Source organism: Aquarana catesbeiana, linkage group LG01, assembly GCF_042186555.1.
Source record: "Aquarana catesbeiana isolate 2022-GZ linkage group LG01, ASM4218655v1, whole genome shotgun sequence".
Classification (NCBI taxonomy): Eukaryota; Metazoa; Chordata; class Amphibia; order Anura; family Ranidae; genus Aquarana; species Aquarana catesbeiana.
Genome location: NC_133324.1, coordinates 123,584,642 through 123,606,942, shown reverse-complemented (window position 1 = coordinate 123,606,942; position 22,301 = coordinate 123,584,642). Strand labels below are relative to the sequence as shown.

At 41.7% G+C, this 22,301-nt stretch overlaps 1 protein-coding gene across 1 annotated transcript in view; it reads right to left on the bottom strand.

The window, feature by feature from the left end:
- Positions 1–22,301, bottom strand: part of ADAMTS6 (ADAM metallopeptidase with thrombospondin type 1 motif 6) — a 504,558-nt gene that overhangs the window by 430,611 nt on the left and 51,646 nt on the right. The gene's annotated exons all lie outside the window — the stretch shown is intronic.

The window sequence follows — 22,301 nt, the reverse complement described above, 5'->3', positions numbered from 1 at the left end:
ACAATATTTTATTTATTTTTACACTGTTTAAAAAAAAAAAAAAATTGTGTCACTTTTATTCCTATTCCAAGGAATGTAAACATCCCTTGTAATAGAAAAAAGCATGGCAGGACCTCTTAAATATGAGATCTGGGGTCAAAAAGACCTCAGATCTCATATTTACACTAAAATGCAATAAAAAAAAAAAAAAAAAAAAAAAGTCATTTAGAAAAATTACATTTGAAAAAATATGCCTTTAAGAGGCGTGGACAGAAGTGACGTTTTGACGTCGCTTCCGCCCAACAGTGTCATGGAGACGAGTGAGCGCCATCTTGGCCTCACTCGTCTCCAGACACACTATGGCACAGGACGCGATCGCCTCCGCCGCTACCGACGGCTCCGGTAAGCGGCGGAGGGCACCTGATCGCGGCGGGAGGGGGGCCCCTCTCCCGCCACCGATAAAAGTGATCTTGCGGTGAATCCGCCGCAGGGACCACTTTTATCTGAAAGCCGACCGCCGCACGAAAACGGGGATACCAGGGTTATGGCAGCTAGCTGCTGCCATAACAACGATATCTACGTTCAAACTTAGGACGTACATAGTCGTGCGGCGGTCGGGAAGTGGTTAAAAAACAATTAAGGAAAATCAAATTGACCTGAAATTAATTGTTTGTCAGAATTTCAACTCTCATCCATAAGATGATTTTCATGTCAAATATAGTGTACAAAGTGTACAAACTTTGGGAGATTCCAAACTGAGATACTTAAATACTGGAGTCATTTGAATGATGAACAAGAAGGAATGTTCACCAAATGGAGTCATCAATCCTATTTGTAGTTATTAATACATTTATGAGATGTGGTTTTGTGAAACATCATTCAAAAATGTGTGTATCTGTTTTAGATTGTATTCTATCATTTGCTACTTCTGATCCTGCATATAAATATACCTCCACTTCATTATTCTTTAGGAACATCAAGAAATAATCAAAATACATGCTCTTCCTTTTCAACTTCCAATTTTACAACCAGGCAATATATAAAAATATAACCACATTATATTTCCAACTCACACTTAATGGCTTCAACCAGGAAACCTTGACACTTGCACAGATTCTTTTCCTATAAAGAAGTTTACCAAGTACTATGGCTTCCCAATACTAATTCATAATTATTTTAGAAATACTCTTAACACCTCCATAAATATGTTTACTGCTTATGAGGACCACATGCCTATAACTGCCATTGATACATGTCAGGATATACTGTAAGATTATATAGATCTATGTCAATTACTTCTACTCAACATGCCATAGCTAAAGAGGTCTGAACAAACAGAGAAGCAAAGTTTCTGTGATGCAATGGGTCGTTACCCATTTGTACACTGTGCTGCCATTTGGCATAATAAAGTTAAAGTAGACCTAAACCCTGGACGACCTTTAGTTTGCTAAACCATATCATAAAATAATGTTTCACTTCATCCTTTATTTTTATAACTCAGTGTTCTGATCTCCTTGATCTCGTCCATATCTGAGCAATACATATTGGCATGATCGGCAGGGGTGCATTTGACAAGATGACAGGTGGGAAATAAAACATGTCATGTGGTGATCACTTCCATGCATGCATATGTTCAACGTGCAACTGGATATCCCAACCAATTAATATCTAAGAAAATAGAAATGACTCAAAACAAATTAGGCACCAAAGTTCTCAGCCTATGTAACTGATACCTGATCTTCTTTCCGGTGGTCCTAGTGAAAGGTAATTAGGACAGCAAGCTGAGGAGAGCAGCCCAGGCTTCATAATGCCTAGCTATGATCTCAAACACTTCCATATTAAGTTAGGACATTCCCAGGCCAGATACTCTACCTATTGTACAAGCTCCTGAAGAGAGTGATGTTCGCTTTGAAACATGCTGAGTTTTTTAATGTTAAATTAAAGTTTAAATCAAATTGCTTTGAACTGGATTGAGTTGCTCCATTACCTTCATCTGCTCTGAAACCAAGTTTATAAAGTGCTGCTGCCGTGGCTTATTCACCTGGCATTTTGACCAGGTGAGCATTTTCATGTTTCCATCTGAGTCATTGTTTTCATTGTTATAATGACTGCACAGTGTGCTCTATTCACACAGCCATCCAATGCTTATTTATTGAAGATGCTTTGGGGGATATCCAACAATAATCTTCACCTTTATCATGTAAAAGAAATGTATTCTTGCTTGCCTGATACACAGTACTGTGGTTCCCTGGTCAATTCAAGAAGTGGGCACCTTCCATTATTGTGATATCAATACCCAACCCACTACTGATACTCTTAGAGCCACCCCAACTTTTTTGTGTTTTTGCAACATTTAAAGCCGAAGTTAACTGCTCCTAAATTACCCCCCACACACACACACACACACACACTCACGTTATGCGCCACATGCGCCATTAGTCTCTTCCAGGCATGTTTGAGCTAGCAGAGATTGGCAGTGTATCTGTGCACAAATCAAGTGCCATTTGTGCTCATGTGAGGAAATGCAGCACAAACTTGCGGTTTAGTAAGACACTGCCTCCTAGCATAGCTGTGACATAGCAATCCCAGGAAGCAATGGGGCCTGGCCTAGGCCAGAAATCCAGACATGCTGCCTTGAAGCACAAAAAGAAACAAAATGGTAAAAAAAACAAAACATTTTTTTATCATCTGTGTAAGAGGGAGGGGAGAGGGGCAAAGTAAGAAATTGGGTTTAGATTTTAAATGAATTGGCATGATCACATTTGAGTCACACTAGTCAACACTACTCATAAAGTGAACCTATATATATGCTATGGACAATTAAATATTTACAGGGGAGAGCAAGGTAAGCTGAGAGAACAACTTAAATAACACTTTTACTTCTGCTGTGAATTGTGAGGATTAATTGCTCCACAGTGCTTGCAGCTACATAGGTCAGTAATTTTCTTGTTTAAAGCTTACTAAGAATATACACTACCGTTCAAAAGTTTGGGGTCACCCAAACAATTTTGTGTTTTCCATGAAAAGTCACACTTATTCACCACCATACGTTGTGAAATGAATAGAAAATAGAGTCAAGACATTGACAAGGTTAGAAATAATGATTTGTATTTGAAATAACATTGTTTTTACATCAAACTTTGCTTTCATCAAAGAATCCTCCTTTTGCAGCAATTACAGCATTGCACACCTTTGGCATTCTAGCTGTTAATTTATTGAGGTAAGCTGGAGAAATTGCACCCCACGCTTCTAGAAGCAGCTCCCACAAGTTGGATTGGTTGGATGGGCACTTCTGGCGTACCATACGGTCAAGCTGCTCCCACAACAGCTCAATGGGGTTCAGATCTGGTGACTGTGCTGGCCACTCCATTACCGATAGAATACCAGCTGCCTGCTTCTGCTGTAAATAGTTCTTGCACAATTTGGAGGTGTGTTTAGGGTCATTGTCCTGTTGTAGGATGAAATTGGCTCCAATCAAGCGCTGTCCACTGGGTATGGCATGGCGTTGCAAAATGGAGTGATAGCCTTCCTTATTCAGAATCCCTTTTACCCTGTACAAAGCTCCCACCTTACCAGCACCAAAGCAACCCCAGACCATCACATTACCTCCACCATGCTTAACAGATGGCGTCAGGCATTCTTCCAGCATCTTTTCATTTGTTCTGCGTCTCACAAACGTTCTTCTTTGTGATCCAAACACCTCAAACTTGGATTCATCCGTCCACAACACTTTTTTCCAGTCTTCCTCTGTCCAATGTCTGTGTTCTTTTGCCCATCTTAATCTTTTTCTTTTATTGGCCAGTCTCAGATATGGCTTTTTCTTTGCCACTCTGCCCTGAAGCCCAAAATCCCGCAGCTGCCTCTTCACTGTAGATGTTGACACTGGTGTTTTGCGGGTACTATTTAATGAAGATGCCAGTTGGGGACCTGTGAGACGTCTGTTTCTCAAACTAGAGACTCTAATGTGCTTATCTTCTTGCTTAGTTGTGCAACGCGGCCTCCCACTTCTTTTTCTACTCTGGTTAGAGCCTGTTTGTGCTGTCCTCTGAAGGGAGTAGTACACACCGTTGTAGGAAATCTTCAATTTCTTTGCAATTTCTCGCATGGAATAGCCTTCATTTCTAAGAACAAGAATAGACTGTCGAGTTTCAGATGAAAGTTCTCTTTTTCTGGCCATTTTGAGCGTTTAATTGACCCCACAAATGTGATGCTCCAGAAACTCAATCTGCTCACAGGAAGGTCAGTTTTGTAGCTTCTGGAAGGAGCTAGACTGTTTTTAGATGTGTGAACATGATTGCACAAGGGTTTGCTAATCATCAATTAGCCTTCTGAGCCAATGAGCAAACACATTGTACCATTAGAACACTGGAGTGATAGTTGCTGGAAATGGGCCTCTATACACCTATGTAGATATTTCACCAAAAACTAGACATTTGCAGTTAGAATAGTCATTTACCACATTAGCAATGTATAGAGTATATTTGTTTAAAGTTAGGACTAGTTTAAAGTTAGCTTCATTTAAAAGTACAGTGCTTTTCCTTCAAAAATAAGGACATTTCAATGTGACCCCAAACTTTTGAACGGTAGTGTATAAATACTTGAATGTCCATATCATGACCACAGATTGATTTTAAAGTGCAGCTAGTCTCAGATATATTTTCCATGTTAAGTACGTGCATGTTAATATGTAGACTATGGAGACTCTTTCAGTTGATAATTGGTTGGAGCCATCTTTGTTCAGGTTTGATCCAGGGGCTGAATCTACTTCCTGGATAATGACGCTGATGCAGGGATGACATGGTCATGTAAACACTGATGCCCAAGCACACAAATCAACCCTCCTAATGATGACTGTGATCTAGTGAGATAAAAACTACAACAGTCAGTGTTCAGTAGGAAGGGGTAGAATGAGAAAATGCTTCCTGCCTGCAGCAGACTGATGTCATTATTTGCCAAAGATGCTCCTTTCAAGCCTAGCCACAATTATTTGACTAGAGTTTAAGGACATGCAGACTGATAGGTCAAAAAAAAAAAGTTCATGTTGGGATGTTTCACTGCAGAATTAAATTTAGAAAAGAGAAAATACTAATGAGAGGATGTCATTTTGTGGCAAATATAGGCTTCTTCCCAAGCACAATTGGCTCTATTACCTGTGATGCTTCATTTACATGAACAAAGGTGTTTTATAAAAATGAAAGCTAATGCACAAGAAAGCAGAGAATTAACAATGAATATCTTTGACATGGCTGGCTTCACGGTCATGCACAGTCGGGTAGATTGATAGGGGTGATTTTGTAACTCTGGAATAAACTAGGGCATACACTTTTATCCATTCCAAAATAAAATGACATTCATGAGAAATATTCTATGCAATGTGTAATGCCATTTGAAAAGTCAATGAATCAAATATTGTGGCTTGACTTTATCTATTTATCTCTTTTTTTTTCATCCCGACGCCTTGGAGTCCTATGAAATGAATTGCAAATACATTACATTAAAAATGAAGCTGTGATATGTTAAAGTTGCCAGCATGTTACATTATCCTGAAAGCTGGCGCATGCAATCCTGATGCCATAGCTCCCAACTGTTCCTGATTTAGAGGGACTGTCCCCTCTTTCTTGCTCATTTGTTCCCATTTTGGTCTGAGGTATATGCCTCTATAAAGAAATGTATTATTTAGTTAAAAGAAGTATTTTACTGCAGTAAACTCTAATGCTGCATACACACGGTGGGAATTTTCGTCAAAAAAAGTGTGATGGGAGCTTTTGGTTGGATATTCCGACCGTGTGTATGCTCCATTCAACTTTTTCTGTCTGAATTTCCGCCAGCAAAAGATTGAGAGCTGGTTCTCTATTTTTCCGACGGAAAAAGTTCTTGACGGAAATTCCGTTCATCTGTATGCAATTTCGCACAAAAAAACATGCATGCTCAGAAACAATTCGACGCATGCTTGGAGGCATTGAACTTCATTTTCTCGGCTCGTCATAGTGTTGTGCGCCACCGTGTTCTTGACGGTCGAAAGTTCAGAGAATTTTTGTGTGACCGTGTGTATGCAAGGCAAGCTTGAGCGGAATTTCGTGGGAAAAACCATTCAAGATTTTTCCGGCAGAAATTCCGCTCGTGTGTATGGGGCATTAGGCTGCTTCCACACTGGGGTGGGCATTGATGGTAAAATGCCGCTAGTTTTAGCGGCTGTTTACTGTCATTTTAGCAGTGCTATTCGGCCACTAGTGGGGTGCTTTTAACCCCCCGCTAGCGGCCAAATAAAGGGTTAAAAGCTCCTGCAAAACGCAGATGCCATTGCTTCTACAGGAGTTTTGTGTTCTGCCTATAGAAGCAGCTCAATGTTATCATATGTGTCTATGCACGTTAGGATGTTTACAGGCATATTTTGAGTTCAACGTTTAGAGGCAGGAAAAAAACCCTTCTGATTTGCGTTTCTGGATCTCACTGGCAGAAAAAAACGCAAAACTCTCCAAACTCATCTAAATTTTGTACAAAAAATGTTCATGTAGCACTAACTCACGGTGGAGCTGCTGATTTAAAGCGGGCTGTTACCGTCACCTTTTTACCTGTAATTTCACCAACACCAAACTTAGAGTCCACGCTGAGCTTATTATCAGACAATGTAAGCACCAGTAACTTGAGTACTTTTCCAATGCTTTAATGGGAGATAACTGGAAGAAGTAGCAGGAAAGAGGTAGAAGAAGAGTTGTAGGGAAGTTCAAATACCTTTTCTTGGTGTAGCACTAAGGAATTGAAATCTCAGGGATGAATATATTTTCCTTTTAGGATTAAATCTTTGCCTGCCCGGATAGGTCTCTCTCACTAACCTAGCAGCCGGTACGCAGCACGAACACTCTGCCACAGACTTGAGTGAAACAAAACTGTACGATCCTCTGCCACAGGATGTAGTAGTTTTCGATGAACAGCAAACACAGTACCAGAACCTTTAAGCCGACCCGGCAGTACTTGTGCGGTAGAGTAGTTTAGGATACATCCTCCAATCGAGTCACCAGGCCCTTCTTAAGACCAGCCTTGTATGGTCCCTTCCAAGATGGGTCCTCCCTTGGATCTTCCCCATTGTCCGGCTTCTTCCCGCAGGACAGACAGCACAGGACCATCCCAGCGATAGCAGGCCCCAGACAGGCTTCTGGGTCTACCCGCCTGGCTGTAGCAACGCAACCCTCCAGGCCGGAGGGCTACGAGGTAGAACTCACTGACACATACCTCTAGGCCAGGAGGGCCATGAGGCAAAGACTCCCAAAAACATGGCATCTGTCCCATAAATACTCTCTCCCAGAATGCAACTCAGAGGACCACCTCTCCGGGACAGAAGAGCACTCATACACTTCAGCTTGTTGCCTTTCCAACACCGACCCATGGTGACAACGACACCCACAGGCACAATGTGAAACTACACGCAACACAGCCAAACTGGAACAGAGGCTAAATCTGACAATAAACTGAATCTGAACTATGTACAGAACAGATGACCCACTAAATTTACCTATAAGCGGTAGATTGAAAAATCTACCAGGGCTACACTCAATTTGAGCGTTTTTTACTCCCAAGAGAACAGACTTTTTTTAAACCCAGTGTACATGCAGCCTAAATGTAACCATCGAGTTTCTGCAGTTGTTCACGAGATGCCAGTATAAAGAAAAAGTAGTGGTGAAAAAAAAAAACACTTGCGGCTTAATCAATAATTTTTTGCTTACTGATTCTTCATTGCCTACATAACTTGGTGCATTGCAAGGGTATGTCCTTTGCTTATTTACCTTATACTAAAAAGTGTCCTTTCTCAGAAAGATAGGAGGTATGTAATACATAAATGTACTTCCTTAGTATTGCTAAAGAAGGACCATGCACAAAACATAATCCCATCTTTATCTTACCTTGTATGCTGTATTATAATAACAATCCTAGCTAATATAATACTGTAATAGGGCTTACAGGATCATGAAACTGGAAAAAAAAATATTTTTCTGGGGGTGGGGGAGAACAGTCAGTCACCCTTTCTACTCAGGAGGACATCTTATCAAGAAAAACTGTTAAAGCATAAGTAATCACTTATGGAAACTAGGAACACAGTGGAACTTTTCACTCAGCTACCAGATCCATTGCTAAGGAAATATGGCTGGATAACATAACGTTAGTAACAGATCCTCTTCAGTCTTGCAGCTCTGAACCACAGCTCCAACTCTTGCATACTCCCTATACTACTAGTGAACATCTCAAGAGTTTTGATGTCAAGCTTCTCTTTAGGGAATAGGGACTGTTTTTGTTTTTTGCATGTTCACACTTGCCAGCATCGCATACTCATCTTTCCTTTGCCCCCCCAATTCTGCGGGGCAATTCACCCCCTGGGAGCAAGACAATAAGTAGGTATGTCAAATATTTCACATTCTGCTCCAGGCAAGATCAGGCTCCACCCCCCCCCCCCCCCCCCAATCACATCTCAGGCTCATCTTCACTAACGCAACCATATTTCAATCCCCCCCCCAACCGCTGTCACAATTCAGAATCTGTGCAGCCATAAGGGGCTTCGCCCACACAACTGCATCATTCATTCACAGTTTTTTCTGAATGAATCAACTACAACTACCATCATCCACTGCAGGCTGACGGCTTGTAGTTCTAAATGAGCTGTAGTTCATTCACAAACCCTGCAGCTTTCAAACTGACAGTGATTATGGATGAGCTTGTAACACTGCTCAAAGTCAAGGCTCAAGTGTCTCCCCGCTGGTACTCAGAAAATAGGTGTGTCAAAGTAAATGTGAGCAGGCACTTTGTTCACAAATGCAAGATTGTCAAAGTATCGTGCATAGGACCGCTCAAACCGATCCAGTATTTGCAAAATGTGTGGCCTCAGTAAGCGCTGCTCTGGCCACGCCCCCTAGCATGTTGCACCCTGCCCATCAGAACTTGGTCACAGAAGTCTGGGGCCACACATTTTGCAAGCACCGGATTGGTTTGAGCGGTGTCTTCTGAAAGCAGTGATCAGTGATCTCTGACCACTGTGATCATGGAGAAGCTTGTAACGCCACTCAAAGTCAGGGCTTAAGTGTCCCCCCGCTGTTACTCCGAAAATGTGAGCAGGCATTTTATTTATTAATACAGGAGTGTCAAAGTATCATGCATAAGACGCCATTCAAACCAATCCAGTGCTTGCAAAATGTGTGGCCTCAGCCAGCGCTGCTCTGGCCACGCCCCCTGACATGTTTCACTCCGCCCATCAGGACTTGGTCACAGAGGTCTGGGGCCAAGCATTTTGCAAGCACCAGATTGGTTTGAGCTGTGTTTTATGCATGATATTTCAAACTGACAGCTCATATGCAGAGCTTGTCTGCAGAAGCCAAACATTGCACCCATGATTCACTGCTTTCCAGGCTCCTGTAGGAAAAAAATAATAAATGCACTTTTCTTTCTGCAAAAATATATGCATTTATTATTTTTTCTTAAAAAAAAAAAGAATTTAGCCTTTAACCTCCTTAGCGGTATTCCCCGGTGTGGCTCGGGGTGAATTTTCAGTACCAAAAGCGGTAACCCTGAGCCACACTCGGGATCGCATCGCAGGATACAGGTTACTTACCTTGTCCCCAGGATCCTGCAATGTCTCCCCGCTGTGTGTACGAGCCGTGTACTCCGCTTGAGTCATCACAGTGCCAAGCTCCATTCCCTGCAAGCGTTGCAACGCACGAGGACGGAGTATGGCGCCAAATTCAAAAAGTTAAAAACACACAATACATACAGTACACTGTAATCTTACAGATTACATAACTGTATCAAATTATTTCACATCCCTTTTGTCCCTAGTGGTTTGTCCATTGCCCTGCATGCAGTTTTATATTATATATACTGTTCTTTCTGCCTGGAAACAAGAGATTGTCCATAGCAACCAAAAAGCGTCCCTTTACATCAAAAAGCTGTTTTAGACCAGCTAGAAAACAGCAATAATAAATTAGAATCACTTGCAGGATTGAGCGATAGTGATTCGTGGGGAAATGTGTCATAAAATACTGAAAGTAATGACAGCGTCAATTCTACAAGTGAGCAAATTTCGGTGTTTTTGATTTGATTACTATGTTGAATAATTTTTATTATTATTATTTGTTATAATTATTTATAGTTATTTATTATAATTTATGATTTAGTGTTTCAAACTTTGTCATACCCGGGATGTCTAGTAGACTCTTGTTTGGACAGATTTAAGTGAGTTATTCCTAAGAATTACAGGCCTACAATATAATGTAAAATATAAAATGCCAAATTTCCATGCAAAACATTGTACCTCTTTGAGCATCAAAAATCTGAAGCCTCAGTTTTTTTCTTGAAAAACTTACCTTCTCTGTACAAGTGGTTTTGCATAGAGCAGCCCAGATCCTCCTCTTCTTGGGTCTCTCGCTGGCGCTCCTGGCCCCTCCCTCCTACCAAGTGACACCAACGCAAACAGCTTGCTGTGGGGGCACCCAAGCCAAGCCGCTGCTCTGTGTGTCCATTCAGACATGGAGCCGCAGTTTGGCCCCGCCCCCTCTCTCGCCTCATCGGCTCACTGATTTTGATTGACAGCAGCGAGAGCCAATAGCGCCACTCTGCCATCTTAGCCATTGAAGAGGGAGAGTCCCAGGCAGCCAAGACACTCCTGCAACATCGCTGGATCGAGATGTGCTCAGGTTAGTATTAGGGGGGCTGAGGGGGGCTGCTGCATACTGAGGGTTTTTTGCATTAAGATAAAAAAATAACCTTCTGACTTTACAAGCACTTTAAAATGCCCAGCAGGAACGGGTTCTATTCTGACATGATTTGTAGTAGGCAGAGCACTCTCAAAAAAAATTTTCATAGTAACACTTTAAGTTTAAACCTACCTATGTACTTCCTCCTCCTGCCCATCAGTTTAGCAATCCCTTGCCCCTACTTGTGGCAAGTCAAAATAAAGGCAGATTTACATTAATTATTAAGTATCTTTGATTTCATGAGTTATAAATATATATATGTGAAGGAAAAAATGTTTTTCTATATTTCCCTGGGGTTGTGCTTTAAATATGCGCTGTCTGTAAAGCTGTGACCATCCCGCAGTATTGTGTGGTCTGACAGAGTCATAACGTAGTTATGCTGGAAACATTCCTTTTGGTGTTCTCTAAGAAAAAGTTCTAAATAAATAAATAATAAATGTATACTACTGGTATAGTATTCCAGCTGTGTCATGAAACTGGAGCAGAATGTCTGGAAAAGCTCAATTTATCATCATAAATTGCTGGGGGTCTCTCAGGCACACATAAGGGAATCGTTCCTCGCCCATGTTGAAATGAAAGCAGCACTGATGTCACTTTAAACCTGCCTCAACAAGAGAATACTAAAGTCTCCATTTACCTCTGTAACCATGTGCAAGATTCCAGCACAGGACAGATCTTAATCATCAAGTAAACTCTTTTCTTTCCTGTGGAGATCTTAGATACCGTGTCAATCACATGAAAGCTTAGGATTACCTTTTACAAGTGTACTTTGTTTAAACAGTAGGAACCTTGGTGCTTAAAGGAAAACTCCACATGTATTAAGGGGAAAAAAAACATTGCTGCTCAAAGCAAATGTAGTTTAAGGTGACTAAAAACTCTACAGTCTGCAGCCAGCTATAATTTTAAAGGTGAACACCGTACACCCTCCTTAAACCCCCCCCGTCCCCCCCCCCCGTCCCTGCTATACTTACCTCCGTCAATTCTTGGCTATCAGGGCTCCCGCAGCTGATCCATAGATCTGGGGATTTGAAATCCCTGCTCTTTCCTCTCTTCTCTGTGCAGCACTTCCACGACAGACCAGATCAATTCACTGTTACAGCACTGACCAATCGCAATTCATCTGGTCTGCCCTGAAAGCACACAGAAGAGCTAGGATTTCAAAGCTCCAGACTGCTGGAACGTCTGAAGGAGCCCTGATAGCCAGAGGTAAGTACAGCAGGAATTAGAGGGTTTTGGAGGGGGTATATAGTTAGTTTACAGTTAGTTTACCTTTCATGCAATGTCTCTTCTGCATAAAATAAACCTACCTACCTGCTCGCAGCTTCTTTGGAATGTAAACTGAGCTGCTCAAGCGCAGGTCAGTTTAAATTCTGGCACAGGACCTGTGTTGGGGTAACTGCACACCTTCTCATGCACAGGAGTGATGTCATCCTACACTACCCAAATCAAAATGGCTCACTATAACCCACGATAGATTGGTGTGCCGCTCAGGCTCGCTTTTCCATCTGGGGGTGATGTGTATAGTTCTGTGTCCGCTGCTATGGGAGTGCCGGCGAGGGAAGGGAGCTCATCCTAGCTTTTGTGTTCACTAGAGGAAAGAAGGAGAGAATCCCTGGTGCCACACATCCACGGGGGTTGTGTGATGATGAGCAAGACAACCATAGCCTGGGCTCCTGCCAGGTCACGCCCCCAATGCATTTCGCTCCGCCTACTGGAGCTAATGGCCATACACACGATCCAAATATCGTACGAAAACGGCCATCCAGAGAAGGATCATACGATATTCGGATCGTGTGTACACTACTTTCGACAGCCGATCATGACCGTTCATCCGATATTATTCGGATATTCACGAAAATTTTCCTTGTACGATTCCAGATCGTACGATTTTCGTTTAGTTGGTATAGTTCTCATCTGAAAATACAATACAAATACATTACAACACATGACATCACTTCCAGTTTTTTGTCTGCCGTACGAGAATTTTCGTGACTTTATTTAGCTATTCAATTTCTGCTTGCGACTATTAAGCGAGAACGGTCATACGATTGGTCGTATGATATTCGGAATGTGTGTACGAGGCATTAGTCATCGGGAGCTACCAACACCTGAGACCTGGAAGAAGCCAGATAGAAGATGCCGGTTCCAGTGAGGAACCTCAAACCATTAAAGAGTTTAGCTTCACTTTAAAAATTACTTCCTGGGAAACATGGAATGGGAACTGTGTGTGGGAGAATCTCTCCAGAATTCTCATTCTCACTGATCATGCAATTTGACTCCCACTAGAAGTTTGCACAGAGCACAAGGTAAAATTTCAGGCATCCCAACATTCAGCAGGGACCACCCAAATTTTGATCAGTGTGTGGCCTCCCCCACTCAACAGAAATCTATTTTTTAATCGACTTATGACAAAAGTACATGTCAGTAAATTTCCAAAGATCAGCAATTGCAGCCCGTGATCAGTGTATATTGATAGCAGTGAGTGCCGCTGTCAGAATACAATGTTCCGGGGGGGAGAAACAAGGTGGATAGAGGAATATTTTTGTTCAGGGGGCAGAATGAAAAAAACCTAAGGCCTCGCTCTAATGAGCATACTTAAGCATATGCTTGTGCGAGGGCTGTGTACACGTGAGTGCACGGGTGTCCCGTGTATCCCCATTCAGGCAGTTCAATTGATGTATATTGGGATGCAGTGGCTGCACAGACACACTCGTCCATCACATGGGTGTACACTGAAGTACACTCTTTGAACGAGAGCTAACAGTGCACAATCAGCCCTTAAGTGAACTTGTTCACTCAGATGAGATGCTAATGTAACATGAGCTGTAGATATTATCCTTTTTAAAAGGGGTTCCCCAGGAACCTGAAAATGAAGGGTCCTCGGGGGTAATAGTTTGAGAAAAAATGCTGTAGAATGTCTATTATGGTTTAAATTTCTACAAAAATGACTTGAAAATGAAAATGACTTGCTAAGCTATTGAAAGACTTGCCAGACTTCCCAAGTTTGTTGCACAATTGCAGCAAGTCTGTATTGCATGACTTCAGATCAACTTTCTTTGCAAACATTCTGCTAGTCTGCTGCAAGTTCTGCTTCACTTGTGTTGTGCAATAGTCATCCCACCACTGGGGGCACTGTGACTTGCAGAGCTTTTGCTCTAGACTTACCACTGCAACGTTGGTCCTGCTAGAGACTTTCTATGCAAATATGTTACAAATTCAAAAAGTGCCAACTAGAACTTGTGCTTCAAGTGCTCTGCAAGTGTACACCTTGCCAGTGAAAAAGTTCAGCAAGTTAACAAGACTTACAATTCAACACTGCCACACATTTGTGTCAAGCTATCCTTGCTATCTGGGTAATTGACCCACAAAGGATTGCTTTTCAAAAGTAGAGTTCTAATCACTATGCTATGACATCAGCCTGTGAACCCTATTTGACAAGTCCGGAATGCAGCATTTAAACTGGATTTTATAGAAAAATGTAAACCTGCTTTTGCCTGCCATCATTACTTTGCTTGTATCATTCCACAGAATTCACTATGAATGCACCCTAAACGCAAATCAATCTGATCTTAGCCTAATGTCAAATTGACCTCAGCCTTGTCTCATATGCAAGCCAATTTTCTGCGCTTCAGCCCCCTCTAAATCTAAAGCTCGTGTATACTTACACTACATGAACTTAGAATCTCTGGTAGGCAGGAAGCAAGGGTTCTGCCTGTCTAAAAGGAGTTCAGAAGTGCCTTTTCTAGTTGGCAGAAGCAAAGCATTGATGTATCTCTTCAGTTATGTCAGATCTCACAATTCTTATTAACTGCCCAAGGAGCCCCTGAACATGGGATGATCTGGTGTGTAAATTCTGACCAGCCTCTGAGGTTGAAAGTCTGCTAATCATTGCTTTGACTGTGATACAATAGAGCCATGCTGGTGTGTGAGTTATACCCTTTAACTATACCTACACAAACTATATTATATACTGTATTGTATTCAGGATGGGGGACAAGACAGTGAAAAGTTACAGTAGCAACAAAAAATGCATACATTACAGGGAGATCGGTTTGGTGGATTAAGTCAATAAATTCTTAAGCGTATTTTACAACATTCCCTATTTACAGAATAGTCTTACATACCCTGATGTCCCAGTAAACCAGGAGACTAGGATGTAGAAAATCATTTAAACAATTACTTCTGTTCAGTCTTCTTAGAAATAAATTGCACTAATGATAACAAGTTAGGGAATCATATTGGTTCTAGTAATGACAGTTCATTTCTAGGATTTCTGGAGACAGAGGTAGCAGAGGAACTAGCTCGGTTAAAGCTTAATGAAGCAATAGGCCCCGATAGCATTCATCCCATCCCAGGGAACTTTTAGATAGAGTTGTTGGACTAGCCAATCTCTTCTAACAGGAGACGTTCCCCATGATTGATGGACAGCTAATATTGTACCTATCCACAAGAAGGGCAGCAAGGTGGAAGCTGGCAATTACAGGCCAGTGAGTTTAACCACTTCCGGACTGCCGCACGCCGATATATGTCCTCAATTTGAAGAGGGATATCATTGTTATGGCAGCAGCTAGCTGCCATAACACCGGTATCCTCTTCTTCAGCGGGCGGTCCAGTTTCTGATAATAGTGGTCTCTGTGGCAGATTTGCCGCGTGATCACTTTTATCAGCGGCGGGAGAGGGCCCCCACCTCTCTCCGGTGGCCTCCGCAGCTCACGGAGCCGTTGGTAGCAGCGGAGGCGATCGGATGCTTCTCCTCCCTGGGTATGGAGATGAGTGAGGGGAAGATGGCCCCCACCTGTCTCCATACCATTGCAGGGCTTTTAAGGGGCCTTTTTTTTTTTTTTTTTTTTCCAAATGACAAAATTTCTTTTTTTTTTTTTATTGCAATTTAGTGTAAATATGAGATCTGAGATCTTTTTGACCCCAGATCTCATATTTAAGAGGTCCTGTCATGCTTTTTTTCTATTATAAGGGATGTTTACATTCCTTGTAATAGGAATAAAAGTGACACCATTTTTTTTAATGAACAGTGTAAAAATAAAAAATAAAAGGTAAGATAAGAAAAATAAATAAATAATTTTTAAACACGTCCCGTCCCACCGAGCTCGCGTGCAGAAGTGAACCCATACGTAAGTAGCGCCCGCATATGAAAATGGTGTTCAAACCACACACGTGCGGTATTGCCACGATCGGTAGAGTGAGAGCAATAATTCTAGCCCTAGACCTCCTCTCTAGCTCAAAACATGCTACCTGTAGAATTTTTTAAACTTCGCCTATGGCCACGGCGCAATTTTGAAGCGTGACATGTTGGGTATCAATTTACTTGGCGTAACATTATCTTTCACAATATAAAAAAATTTGGGCTAACTGTACTGTTGTCTTATTTTTTAATTCAGAAACTGTGTTTTTTCCAAAATAAAGTGCGCTTGTAAGACCGCTGCGCAAATACGGTGTGACAGAAAGTATTGCAACAACTGCCATTTTATTCTCTAGGGTGTTGGGAAAAAAATGTATAATGTTTGGGGGTTCTAAGTAATTTTCTAACAAAAAACTTTTGTAACTTGTAAACAACAAATCTCAAAAAGAGGCTCGGTCCTTAAGTGGTTAACATCAATTGTATTCAAGTTAATAGAATCACTCCTGAAAAGAAGAATCATTGATCACCTAAAAATACATAGCTTGCTGGACCCAAAGCAGCATGGCTTTACTGAGGGCAGATCATGTCAGATTAATCTGACTGAATTTTTTTGACTATATTACCAATGTTTTGGACCAGGGTGCTGCTGTGGACATAGCATATCTTGATTTCAGCAAGGCATTTGATACAGTTCCACATAATGATCTAATGCAAAAGTTGTACAAGCTAGGACTTAAAGCGGAGTTCCACCCAAATTTTGAACAATATCTGTATGTATTCTCTTCCTTGACTAGATGCTGACATGGCGTTTAAAAAAATTTAAATCGCCGTAATTACCTTTTATTTTTCTATTCTTCTTTGCACTTCCTGGTTCTCCTCCCGTGGGAGTAGGCGTGTTTCTAGCCTCTCCCAGACTCCTGGGAGCTAGTCTCAGGCTTCCCAGGATGCCACTGAGCATGTGCGGGAACGAGCGGTGAATGCTGGGAGCACAGCATTCACCACATCCAGGAAATAAATGCTTGTGGGCTTCAAATGCCCACAATGAAGATGGAAACCGCCTGCAGTGAATAATATAAGTTATTCTTTCCGACGAAATCTGACACAGGCAGACATATTACACACAATATGTGAGTATGTAATGCTGAGAAGAAAAGTTTGTGAATGAACTCAAAAAAAAAAAAACGATAGATAGGTAGACCCCCGCTTTAACCCTTGGGTGGTTCAGTGGATATGCAGTTGGCTAAAGGATAGATCCCAGAGTTTGGTTGTAAAAGGGGTTCACTCAGAACAGAGACCAGCCACTAGTGGGGTACCACAAGGCTTTGTATGGGGTCCTGTTCTATTTAACCTATATGTAAGGGATATAACTAAAGGTTTGTTGGGCAATATATGTGTTGGGCAATATATGTATTTTAGCTGATGACACGAAGGTGTGTAATAGGGTTGATATCCCTGGAGGTGTCTGTAACATTTAATATGATTTGGCATTGCTGGAAGATTGGTCAAGGTAGTGGAGACTGCAGTTCAATATTTCTAAATGTAAAATAATGCACCTAGGGAAAAATAATCCCCTTAGAGAGTACAGCATTGGGGGTACAGTGTTAGCCAGCACTACCGAAGAAAAAGATTTGGGGGTTTTTATTTCAGATGATTTCAAAATGAGCAGTGTGACCAGACAGTGGGAAAAACAAATAGAATTCTAGGATGCATCACTAAAGGGATCACCAGTAGGAGGAAGGAGGTCCTGATTCCCCTATATAGATCTTTAGTGAGACCTCATTTAGAATACTGTGTCCAGTTCTGGAGACCACACTTACAGTAAGATATTGATAAGATAGAACGAGTTCAGAGACGGGTAACAAAAATGGTGAAAGGTTTGGGGGATAAAACATATCAAGAGGCACTTCAGGAACTTAATATGTACAGTCTGGAGGAAAGAATGGAAAGGGGAGACATGACTGAAAACTTTAAATGCATCAAGGGGGTAAATAAGATTCAGGAAGGCAGTCTTTTCAATATGAAACCAAAATCAAGAACACAGGGACATGACCTCAAACTAACTGGAGGAAAGTTCAAAACTAATCTTAGAAAGTATTATTTTACTGAAAGGATGGTTGATGATTGGAATAAACTACCAACAGAGGTAGTGGGACAGTCAACAGTAAATGGCTCCAAACATGCTTGGGATAAACATAGATCTATAGTCAGACAATGAGGATAACAGCTTGCCGACCAGCCACAGTACATATAATGTGGCAGGTTGGCTCTATTGCGTAAAACGACGTACCTCATTTCATGCAATAGATACTATGGGCGCGCACCACGGAAGCGTATGCCTGGGCATGGTGGACTTAATATCTGCTGGTCACCCGCAATCGCTCCACAGAGAGGCAGCATGGGGATCTGCCTATGTAAACAAGGCGGATCCCCATTCTGACAGGTGACAACATGGAGATCTGCTGTTCCTAGTGATCAGGAACAGCTATCTCTGTGTTGTCCCAGTGAGCCCATCCCCCACACAGTTAGAACACACCCAGTGAACACAGTTAACCCCTTGATCATCCACTAGTGTTAACTCCTTCCCTGCCAGTGTCATTTATACATTGATCAGATTTAGCACTGATCACTGTAATAATGTCACTGGTCCCCAAAAAATGTCACTTGGGGTCAGATTTGTCTGCCGCAATGTCGCAGTCCCGCTAAAAATCGCAGATCGCCGCCATTACCAGAAGAAACATTAAAAAAGCAATTTTACAAGCTTTCCATGATTTTTATCAATCTTTATATACCACCACACTACCCTCGGGTCTAGACCAAGAGAGGTTGGCATCTCCCCTGGATCCGATAGCCCTTGGCTGGCTCTCCGATTCCGAAAGATCTCAACTAATTGCTCCAATTACCGCGGAAGAGGTCCACGATGTAATTAACTCCCTATCCAATGGCAAAGCTCTTGGCCCAGATGGTCTCCCGACTGATTTCTACGTAGCACATGGTAACACGCTGGCCCCCCCTCCACACATTGCCTGGAACGGGGCTTTCTCCCACCCTACATGGCACACGCACATGTTATCCTCATCCCCAAGATGGGTAAAGACCCCAAATTATGTGCCTCTTATAGACCTATAGCACTCCTTAATACTGACCTTAAAATTCTAAACTAAACTTCTCACCACTAGACTTAACCCATTACACCCCTCTCTCATTGACTCGGACCAGACTGGGTTCATGCCCCACAAGTCTACAGACATCAATCTTCGTAGATTGTTTACTAACCTCCATGCAAGACACGACAATCAGGGTACTAGAGTGGTTGCCTCTCTTGATATTTAGAAGGCTTTCAACTCGATTGAGTGGCCTTTCCTGTGGGAGATTCTGCAGAGAATGGGATTTCCCTGGTATTCATTCACTGGTTACAGACTATATATTGGTCGCCTTGCGATTTGATTGTACCGAAAAACCCACCTCGGTGCTATATGCACATCTACTCCGGGTCTCGTCTCCTGAACTGTCCAGGCTCCATCAGCAATGGGCTCCGAGGATTGGGGGGATGTGTGGGACTTTCCATTTAAAATACTGGTTTCCTCATTCAATACAAGATTGTCCATAGGGCATATCTTACTCCTGCTCGGGTGCACAAGATGAGGTCTTCTCTCTCCCCGGAATGCTGGGGTTGTGACTATGCCCCCGGGGGTTTCTGGTCACAAATTCTTTCAGAGGTGAATGATCTGCTAAGCATCTCTATTGATCCACCCCCAAGAATATGGGGCTGGTGGAGGACTTGGTGCCCAGAGTGGCTGAGAGAACCTTGTTGGGTCTCCTGCTGTTCTATGCCAGGAAATCCATTGTCCTATGCTGGAAACAAAAGACTCCTCCCTCTGTAGGCTTATGGAAAACACTTGTTAACATGGGATACCCCTTTACAGGAACACTTATACACATAGAGGCTGTCCAGAAAAACATGACAGAGTCTGGGGTAAGTGGTTAGCGGAACCCTCCACTGCTGCAACAAATTAGGTGACCTCTCTGATATATGATGGCTCTCCTTAACATCCTAATAGACCAACCCGGGTTAGTGTGATATTCTAGGTGAGCTAGCTCATGGTCAGTCTACCCATGGAGCAGGAGCCATGACAGCCTATTGTTGTACTACGGTAGTCGTAGATATTCTAATGGTCCTTGATATTGTAACGATCAGGGCTTTTTTTCTCAAACAATAGGTGCTGGAACTTAACCACGGCCCCACAAAACCCCTCCCCCTACATACACCCTCCAAATCACATCAAATAGTGGGTGTATACAGTCAAATTTCACGAAAACAGTAGGAGGGTCTTAAAGGGGCATTAAATACCAGGATTGTATTACATACAGATTGTAGAGCTGTCACTTGTAAACACAGAAACCAGACTTCTGTGTTTACAAGTGATTGTGGTGAGCAGGCACCAAAGGGTCTGAGCCAGAGGTGGTGGAACTGAGTTCCACCAAGTTTCCCCTGAAAAAAAGCCCTGGTAACGATACCTTGCAACCTCTGCGTGGGTCCCTTCCCTGTTAATAGCCAGATGTTGGCTGAGCTGTTGTGCGTCTGTACTGTTTTGTGTTTGTTAAGAAAATAAAAAAAGTTTTTAAAAAAAAAACATTAAAAAAAATAAAAGCCCATAAATCTATCCCCTATTTTGTAGAAGCTATAACTTTGCAAACCAATCAATATATGCTTATTGCAATTTTTTTACCAAAAATATGTAGAAGAATACATATTGGCCTAAACTGATAAATAAATTAGTTTTTTATATATTTTTTTTGGATATGTATTATAGCAGAAAGTAAAAAAATATTGTTTTTTCTTCAAAATTGACTGTCTTTTTTTGTTTGTACCGCAAAAAATAAAACCTTGCAGAGGTGATCAAATACCACCAAAAGAAAGCTCTATTTGTGGGGGAAAAAAGACATCAATTTTGTTAGGGTACGACGTCGTACAACCACGCAATTGTCAGTTGAAGCGATGCAGTGCCGTATCGCAAAAAATGGCCTGGTCATTAAGGGGGTAAATCCTTCTGGGGCTGAAAAATAACAAAAAAACATGAAACCCCTTAAAAAGACAATTTGCCTTCACTTTTCTAGGTTTCTATGTTTCTAAACATATGTACTTCAAATGTCATTAGCTACAGAATCACAGTTGCTGTTCTCAGTGTGTGGCCTGAACTTTGGGGTTACTTGGGTACAAGTCCAGCACTGGGTCAATAAAAGGTGGAAGGTTAGTCCTATAAGCAGGGTTACAGTATGGTAACACAGAGGTGTTTAATAAAATATCTCTCCTTAAATTAGAATTATAGGCAAATTTGAAAATTACATGTATGATAGAGTCTTTCACCAGCATTAACTTGGTGATTTTTGTTGTTCTAAACCACCTGTAATAAAGTTATATTACCTGTTGATCCTGCCAGTAGTTTGGTTATTTTACAACTTCCTTTAATAGACCAAGCTGCCCAGCAAAAGTGGCACTTAAGAGGGTTGACACAAATCATTTCAAACTAACAGAGATGCTTTCTATTATTAATATAGTTAAAAACTTTATCCCAAAATGAAAAAAAACTGTTTCTGTAACTTCTTAAAAGTGTTAGCTGGAGTATGAGTTTAATATATTATTCACTTATGTAAAGTACATCTAAATCTACTAGAGCATCTAACTCTGCCCTTTCCACAGGCTGACAATGATGTTGTCCTAGGGTTGCTATACTGCTCCTCCATAGATAATACCAATAAGACCTGTGCAGGGGGTGTAAGTGTATGCTTGCCACTGGCCGTGGCACCAAACAGGCTATTTAGAGCTAAGCCCTTCATCAGTTTTAACAGTTTTCCTGCAATCTATGATACTGCAGCCTGATTTTGTTTGATTTTTAAAACAAGCCCAGCATGTCCTTTGACCCGTCATATGTCCTCTGGTATTGGCTTGTTTCAATGAATGTGACATCTGCTTGTTGTCCTGATGGACCTGGCCTATCCATAATTCTGTCTTTATTTTAAACCACTTTGCCTGCCATAGCTGATCCTGGTTCGTTTTCCAACCCTGTGTCCATTGGAGATCCACACTATTATGATACCACAATCTGATTTGAGATATCTTTCGCATTTTCCAATGTCATCGCCATCACATAGTTGGCACATGGCCACATTCTTCTTACTCCAAACCAGGGGTGTTTGTATTAGTGTAATAAGAGGACATCCTTGTTATCTCAGGCTCTGCATCCAGGTATATGACAACTTCTAAGGAGCAAGCCCAGAAGAAGCATGGCTTAAATCTAAGTCAGAACACCTTGTCTCTATACTTTCTTGCGGGTCAAACCCCCACTATAACAGCCAGTCAGCTAGCATGTTCAATAGTGAGAAGTGGCAGCCTACATTTTTCTTTTCTCATATTTATCCTTCACCGGTTTAAGATATTTTTTATCCTTTTA